Source organism: Cebus imitator, unplaced genomic scaffold (genome assembly GCF_001604975.1).
Source record: "Cebus imitator isolate Cc_AM_T3 unplaced genomic scaffold, Cebus_imitator-1.0 Scaffold169, whole genome shotgun sequence".
NCBI lineage: Eukaryota > Metazoa > Chordata > Mammalia > Primates > Cebidae > Cebus > Cebus imitator.
This window is the reverse complement of record NW_016107484.1, coordinates 285,969-294,191: the sequence shown is the minus strand read 5'-3', so window position 1 is coordinate 294,191 and position 8,223 is coordinate 285,969. Positions and strand designations below refer to the sequence as shown.

Here is an 8,223-nt window from a genome sequence, read left to right as displayed (position 1 = left end):
TCTTTTTTTTTTTTTGAGACGGAGTTTCGCTCTTGTTACCCAGGGTGGACTGCAATGGCGCGATCTCGGCTCACCGCAACCTCTGCCTCCTGGGTTCAAGCAATTCTTCTGCCCCAGCCTCCTGAGTAGCTGGGACTACAGGCCTACGCCACCATGCCCAGCTAATTTTTTTGTATTTTTAGTAGAGACGGGGTTTCACCATATTGACCAGTATGGTCTCGATTTCTTGACCTCGTGATCCACCCGCCTCGGCCTCCCAAAGTGCTGTGATTATAGGTGTGAGCCACCGCGCCTGGCCCAGAAACAGGATTTTATTTTTTTTATTTTTTTATTTTTACTTTTTTTAGAGGGAGCAGGCCTGTCACCTGGTGAGAGAGGGAGCAAGGTGTGTGGTGGGTGCCACATTCTCTTAAGCAATCAGATCTTCTGGAAATTCACAGAGTGAGGACTCATTACCATGGGGAGGGCACCAAGCCATTCATAAGAGATCCACCCCCATGACCCAAACACCTTCCACTAGGTCCCACCTTCATCACTGGAGATCACATTTCAATATGAGATTTGGAGGAGCCAAATATCCAAACCATATCAAAGCCAGAGAGGGAAACTTCACCTTTCCTTTTTTTCTTTTTTCTTTTTTTTTTTTTAAGAAAGAGAGAAAGGAAGAAAGAGAAAGAATAAAAAGAAAGAAAGAAAGAAAGAAAAAATGAAGGAGAGGAAGGATGAGGAAGAGGGAGAGGGAGAGAGAACGGGGGTGTTGCTTTATTGCCTGGGCTAGCATGCAGTCTAAAAATGGGTATGCCTGTAATTGTGTTTAATAATAGAGACATGGAAAAAAAAATGAGGGAAGAAAATAACAAACAAGCAGCCAACCAATATTTCATTTAAACCTGTAAATAGGTGTGATGTGGTGCTGATAAGAGTGTATATTTTGCATATTTAAAGTGGAGAGTTCTATAAATGTTAATTAAGTCTACATGTTCCCGACCTGAGTTCAAGTCCTGGATATCAATGTTAACTTTCTGTCTCATTGATCTGTCTGATATTGATGTTGAAGTCTCCCACTATTATTGTGTGGGAGTCTAAGTCTCTTTATATGTCTTATATATCTGGGTATTCCTGTATTGGGTGCGTATATATTTAGGATCTTTAGCTCTTCTTGTTACATTGATCCTTTTATCATTATGTAATATCCTTCTTTGCTTCTTTTGATCCTTGTTGCTTTAAAGTCTATTTTATCAGCAAAAATTACAACTCCTGCTTTCTATTTATTATTTTTGCTCTCCATTTGGTTGGTAAATTTTTCTCCATCCGTTTGTTTTGAGTCTTTGTGTATCCTTGCATGTGAGATGGGTCTGGATGTAGCATACCAATGGGTCTTGGCTTTTTTTTTTGCCTGTCTGTGACTTTGGATTGGAGGATTTAGTCGATTTAAATTTAGAATTAATAATAATATATGTGAGTTTGATATTGCCGTTTAATGTTAGCTGGCTGTTTTGCCCATTAGTTGATACAAGTTCTTAATTATGTTGATGTTCTTCATTTTTTGGTATTTTTTAGAAAGGCTGATACTGGTTGTTCCTTTCTATTTGTAGTGGTTCTTCCAGAAGCTCTTGTAAAGCAGGCCTGGTGGTGATGAAATCTCTGAGTGCTTGCTTGTTCACAAAAGATTTTATTTTTCCTTCGCTTATGAAGCTTAGTTTGGCTGGATGTAAAATTGTGAGTTGAAAGTTCTTTTCTTTAAGGATGTTGAATATTGGCCCCCACTCTCTTCTGTCTTGTAGGGTTTCTGCTGAGAGATCTGCTGTGAGTCTGATGGGCTTCCCTTTATGGGTAACCTGACCTTTCTCTCTGGCTGCCCTCAGTATTTTCTCCTTCATTTCAACCCTGGTGAATCTGGTGATTATGTGCCTTGAGGTTGGTCTTCTTGAGGAATATCTTTGTGGTGTTCTCTGTATTACCTGGAGTTGAATATTGTCCTGCCTTGCTAGGTTGGGAAAGTTTTCCTGAATAATATCCTGAAGCGTATTTTCCAGCTTGGATTCATTCTCTTCGTCACATTCAGGTACACTTATCAAACGTAGATTAGGTCTTTTCACATAGTCCCATATTTCTTGGAGACTTTGCTCATTTCTTTTTATCCCTTTTTCTCTAATCTTGTCTTCACATTTTATTTCATTAAGTTGGTCTTCGACCTTTATATCCTTTATTCTGCTTGATCAATTCGGCTGTTAAAACTTGTGCGTAGTTCGCGAAGTTCTCTTGTGTTTTTCAGCTCCATTAATTCACTTATATTCCTCTCTAAATTGTGTGTTATTGTTAACATTTCTTCAAGCCTTTCTTCAAAGTTCTTAATTGCTTTGCATTAGAAACTAAGTTAGTTTAGTTAGAACAAGTTCTTTTAATTCCCAGAAGTTTCTTATCATCCACCTTATGAAGCCTGCTTCTGTTAATGGAACACACTGGTTCTCCATCAGGCCTTGTTCCGTTGCTGATGAGGAACTGTGATCCCCTGTAAAAGGAGAGGCGTTCTGATTTTGGGTATTCTCAGCCTTTTTAGGCTGTTTTTTTCCCTTCGTTATAGATTTATCCATCCGTGGTCTTTATAATTACCGTCTTTATAGTTGGGTTTCTGAATGGACGTCCAACCGGCGCTAAAATCTGAGCAACCCACTGCGCCGGCCAAAACAGACTGATGGTGCCTTTCTGACTGTGCACCAAGAACCGCCGCACCAAGGCAGCGGCAAAACCGCCTCGCCGGCCACAAGAGTCGCGCTGGCGACCTGTGGGGCTCGTCTGCTGGGAGTCTCCTGGTGCGTGAGCAACAAAAATTCGTCTGAAAGTGTGGCGTCCTCTCGTTCTCTGCGCTTTCGCTGGGAGCTACAATCCCGAGCTGCTAGTGATCAGCTATCTTGGATCTCTCTCGACAGGATTTTATTTAACATTTATTGTAATGGGGTCTGCGCAAAAGGAGGGGATGGGGGGTGGGGTACATGCAGGGGACACAGGAACACGATGACATGGCCAGGGCCACAGCTTCTTCTATCATCAGGAAGACAAGACCAGGGCTGGAGCTGGGGTGGAAGAGGGGAGGGGGACACTGGCTGCATTTCCCCCAGCCCCAGGAAGCACCTCTAGGCCCTGGACCCCTCGCTCATCCTGGCCCCTAAAATTCCATCTCTCCTCTGCCTCTGGCCCTCCTGGCTCCTCCTTCTGCTCCCCTGAACTTTTCCCCTGACAGATTCTCAAGTAGGACGATGTTCAGGGCCTGACCCCAAACCCCCCACCACCTTATGATGGTACAACTTTTGCCGGCCCTGCTTCTGCCCCTCCTCAAACCTCACGGCTCTCCCTCTCTGGGACAGAAGCTCTGATCTCCCTCCTTCCTCACCTCCCTCCCCCTGGAAAAAAAGAAAAAGAAAAAGGAAAAGAAAGCACCAACTCCCCAGGGAGGGGCAACAGACAGCAGGGGGAGAGGATTGGAAGGAGAGTGAGAGAACTATTGAGGGAAGAGGCTCACAAGTCCCTGGGAGGACAGGGCACGGGCTTACAGAGAGGAGAGGGGGTATGGGCAGTGGCTGCTCCTGTCCTCTGCCACCCCTGCCCACTGTCCAGGTGACTTCAACACAACCCACGGGACAGGTTTGTGTGGGGTCAGGTCTGATAGAAGAGAGGAGCGGGAGAAACAAATCGTTAAAACCTAGCGAATTCCCCTAAACATTTCTTCCTCCTTTCCCTCCGGAGGCTCCTTGGTTGGTGGGGAAGCAGTGAGGAGTTGGTGGGAAAAGTGGGGGGAGAGGAGCCTGTACCAACTGACGCTACTCCATTCTCCCCTCTCCCCCCAACCAACTCGGAGCTCACCATGGCTGGGAGGGAAGTGGCTGAGAGCTCACAGGCACCCCCTCTACCCCGAGAGGGAGCCCACAGATGTGGGAGGAGCTGCTGCTGCCGCCGCCATTGGACAAACCTCACCAGTACCTTTGTTGCAGAGCTCACAGACACGGTGAGGGCCCTGGCTGTGCACTTTCATGTGGTCCGAAATATAAGCCAAGCTCAGCGTCTTGCCACACACGTGACATGGCACCTTCTCCTCGTGTCGTACCATGTGCGCCCGCAGCCGATCCTTCGTGGCGAAAGCTGCCTCACATTTGTCACATTTGAAGGGCCGTTCTGTTGAGTGCACTGGTCGGACGTGACTGTTGGGGTGATCCGGCCGGGAGAAGCTCTGGCCACAGTGGGAGCAGCTGCAGGGCTTGTGTACAGCGCCGTCACGTGAGCGCACGTGGTAGCTCAGGCGGTCCTTGCGCTGCTGGCACACCGGGCACTGGGAGGGCTTCTCGTCCCAGTGAGACAGCCTGTGTCGGTTCAGGTGGTGGCCGTCGCGGAAGGCCTTGCCGCACATCTCGCAGGCGTGGTTCTTCGGACGCGCTTCCCCGAGGCGGTCGTGGTCACCACGCCGCCGGCAGCCACTGCGGCCGTGCCGCAGCCGACACCCGCTTCTCCCACTCCCCTGCCGGCTCCGCTCAGCTGGGGCACGCTCAGGAGGCTCAGAGGCACCATGGTGGGCATCTTCATAGCATCCGAGAGGACCCGGCCGGCCTTGGCTCCCGCGTGGATGGCTTCGTGCCTCCGGAGGTTGCAGCCGTTCTTGAACGCCTTGGCGCACAGAGCGCAGATGTAGGGCCCCTTGCTCTTTGTCTTCTTCTTCAAGACAGACGCGACTGGGGCCACGGCGACCGTCGAGGTTGGGGCGATGGTGGCGGCGGAGGCGGGGGTGGGGGTGACGGAGGGGGCACCGGGGGCTGCTTCAGGGCCGCTGTGTCCACCGTGGAGGTGGCGGCCGGAGCCGGGGGAGCGGCAGCGACGGCGGCGGCAGCGGGGGACTCCTGGGCAGCGGCGAGCACGTGGAGCAAGTCCTCCTGGAGGGGCTCGGCCGCCGGGGCCTTGGCGGTGGGTTGGGGCGCCGGCGCAGCCTGGAATGGACTCTGGGCGCAGCCCTGGGAGGTAAAGAAGCGGGACTCAAGTGTACAAATCTTAAGTGTACAGCCTAATTATTATTTAAAGTTGAGGTAGAATTGACATAAAATTTATGATTTTAAAATGTACAGTTCAGTGGCATTTAGCACATTCACAGTAATCTAACTTCCAGGACATTTTCCTTGACCCAGAGAAAACTCCCCATTAAGTAGTTGTTTCCTCGTTCATCTTCCTCCATTCCTTGGAAGCCACCAGCCTGCTTTCTGTCTCGATGGACTTGCCTGTCTGAACATTTGTGGCCTTTTGTGTCTGGCTTCTTTTTTTGGCACACCGTTTCTGAAGTTCATGCGGGTTGTAGCAGGCATCAGAACTTCATTTCCTTTTTAGTCCTGAGTAATATTACACTGCTTGAAAATAGCACATTTTGTTTATTCATCAGGTGATGTACGTTTGAGTTGTTTTCACTCTTTGGCTGTTGTGATTAGTGCTGCTGTGAACATGTGTGTGCAAGGGTTGTGTGGACATATATTTCAATTCTCTTTTGGCTATACACCTAGGTGTGAAATCGCTGTGTCAATCCGGAATTTACATTCTAAATTCTATGTTTAGCTTTTTGAAAAACAAACACGCTTTTCCACAGTGCTATTTCATTTTACCACAGTGCTGTTTCATTCCAGCCAAAAACATATGAGTTTTCCCGTCTCTCCACATCTTCGACAACACTTGTTAATGTCCACTTTTTAATTTGAGCTATCCTAGTGTGTGTGGAGTGGCATCTCACTGCTTGTTCCTGTTTATGACTTCTCCGTGTCTGAACTAGACTGAGACTTCAGTGAGAGCCTGAGCTGAACTTGTCTCCACTATTTACTAGTGTCTAGCTAAATGCTTAGTACATATAAGGTCATAACATTTGGTGAACAAAAGCGTTCCTAGCCACTGCTATTTTTTGTGTAATCTTCCCAGACATTTTCTCTGACACATGCAACCTTTTCCAGGTCTAGTCAGAAACACCTTTAAACATAAAGCAGTTGATAAAAAGGAATAAATGTTGACATTAAAGTTGCTGGATCCAGTTTTTTGTTTTTTTTGAGACAGGGTCTTGTTCTGTTGCTGGACTAGAGTGCAGTGGTGCAATCACAACTCACTGCAGCCTCAGCCTCACGGGCTCAAGCCATCTTCCTGCCTTAGCCTCCCAATTAACTGGGACTACAGGCACGAGTCACCATGCCCAGCTAATTTTTTTTTTTTTTTTTCGAGATATAGTCTCACTCTGTCATCCAAGCTGGAGTGCAGTGGGGTGATCTCGGCTGAGTTCAAGGCATTTTTATGCCTCAGCCTCCTGAAGAGCTGGGACTACAGGCATGTGCCACATGCCCAGCTTTTTTTTTTTTTTTTTTTTAGACGGAGTCTCACTCTGTCACCCAGGCTGGAGTGCAGTGGTATGATCTTGGCTTACTGCAACCTCTGCCTCCCAGGTTCAAGCATTTCTCCTGCCCCAGCCTCCCGAGTAGCTGGGATTATTGGCACATGCCACTGCGCCCAGCTAACTTTTGTATTTTTAGTAGAGATGGGGTTTCACCATGTTGACCAGGCTGGTCTTGAACTCCTGACCTCAAGTGATTCACCCACCTCGGCCTTCCAAAGTGCTGGGATTACAGGCATGAGCCACTGCGCCCAGCCCGGATCCAGTTTTTATTTTGTAAATTCCTCATACACAGTGATATTAATTTTATTTTTTTGAGACAGAGTGTCTTCCTGTCACCCAAACTGGAGTGCAGTGGTGTGATCACTGCTTACTGCAGCCTTGACCTCTTGGACTCAAGCAGTCCTCCCACCTCAGCCTCCTGAGTAGCTAGGATTATAGGCATGAGGCACCATACCTGGCTAATTTGTGATATCAATATTGGTTATGGAAAAAATTTCAAAATTTCTTTTACAGGTGCACACTACCACACCTGGCTAATTTTTTGTTTTTTTAGTAGAGACCAGGTTTCACTATGTTAGCCAGACTGGTCTTGAACTCCTGACCTCATGATCTACCTGCCTCAGCCTCCCAAAGTGGTGGGATTACAGGCATGAGCCACTGTGTCCAGCCCATATTTAATGTACTCTCTAGACAAATTAATCTCTTCTTTTATCTGGGATAATGGATTCATTCTCTGAAAGCTTTATGTCCTCTAAAAAAATGTCCATTCTTTTATTCATTAATTGGCACAAATTAAGACCATAAAGAAGTGTTTCCTTCCTTCATCCCGTGCACATGCAGTGAATAAAATGCTTATTCAAAGAACTCAAAATGACCAGAAGACTAGAGAAGTTCTCAGGCCACTTAATTGCCTTTGTGATTCAAGACCATTAAGACCCTGAAAAGAGAGAATGCTCAGCAGTTCCAGAAGCTTATGGGAAACATGAGCTCCAATGCTCTGGCTGGGAAACATGAAACCACTTTGAATTTTCCGATAAATCTGGCTTAGCAACGACTTGTTAATCATTCCCTCAAAATTAACTAGGCTTTAGAGCAAATATATATTATATCCCTGGAACTCTTGTAGAAATAGGAATTTATTTTATTTTGTATATTAGAGATGTAGTCTCACTATGTTGCCCAGGCTGCTCTCCAACTCAAGCGATCCTCCTGCCTTAGCCTCTCAAGGTGTTGGGACTACAGGCAAGAGCCACCATGCCTGTTTTTAATTTTTATTTATTTCTTTTTTTGAGATGGAGTTTTGCTCTTGTCACATAGGCTGGAGTACAATGGCACAACCTCAGCTCACTGCAACCTCTGCTTCCCGGGTTTAAGTGATTCTCCAGCCTTGCATCCTGAGTAGCTGGGATTACCGGCATGCACCATCATGCCTGGCTAATTTGGTATTTTTAGTAGAGACAAGGCTTTGACCATGTTGGCCAGGCTGGTCTTGAACTCCTGACCTCAGGTGAGATACCTGCCTCGGCCTCGCAAAGTGCCGGGACTATAGGCATGAGCCACTGCACCCAGAACGTGGTCTGTTTTTTGTTTTTGTTTTTAAATTGTACTTTGGGCTTTGGGGTACATGTGCACATCCTGCATCCTGCAGAATTGTTGCATAAGTACATACATGCTACATTCGCCCCCACCTCGCCTACATCAGGCATTTATCCCTGTGCTATCCCTCCCCATCTGCCCCCTGCCCCCTGCTGTCCCTCCCCTCCCCTCTACCTCCCCACCTAGCCCAGTGAGTGTTGTTCCCTTCCCTATGGAACCTGGCC

At 47.3% G+C, this 8,223-nt stretch overlaps 1 pseudogene; it reads right to left on the bottom strand.

The window, feature by feature from the left end:
- Positions 1 to 2,927: 2,927 nt before the first annotated feature.
- The window catches only part of LOC108315108, a 22,101-nt pseudogene continuing 16,805 nt past the window's right edge, over positions 2,928 to 8,223 (bottom strand).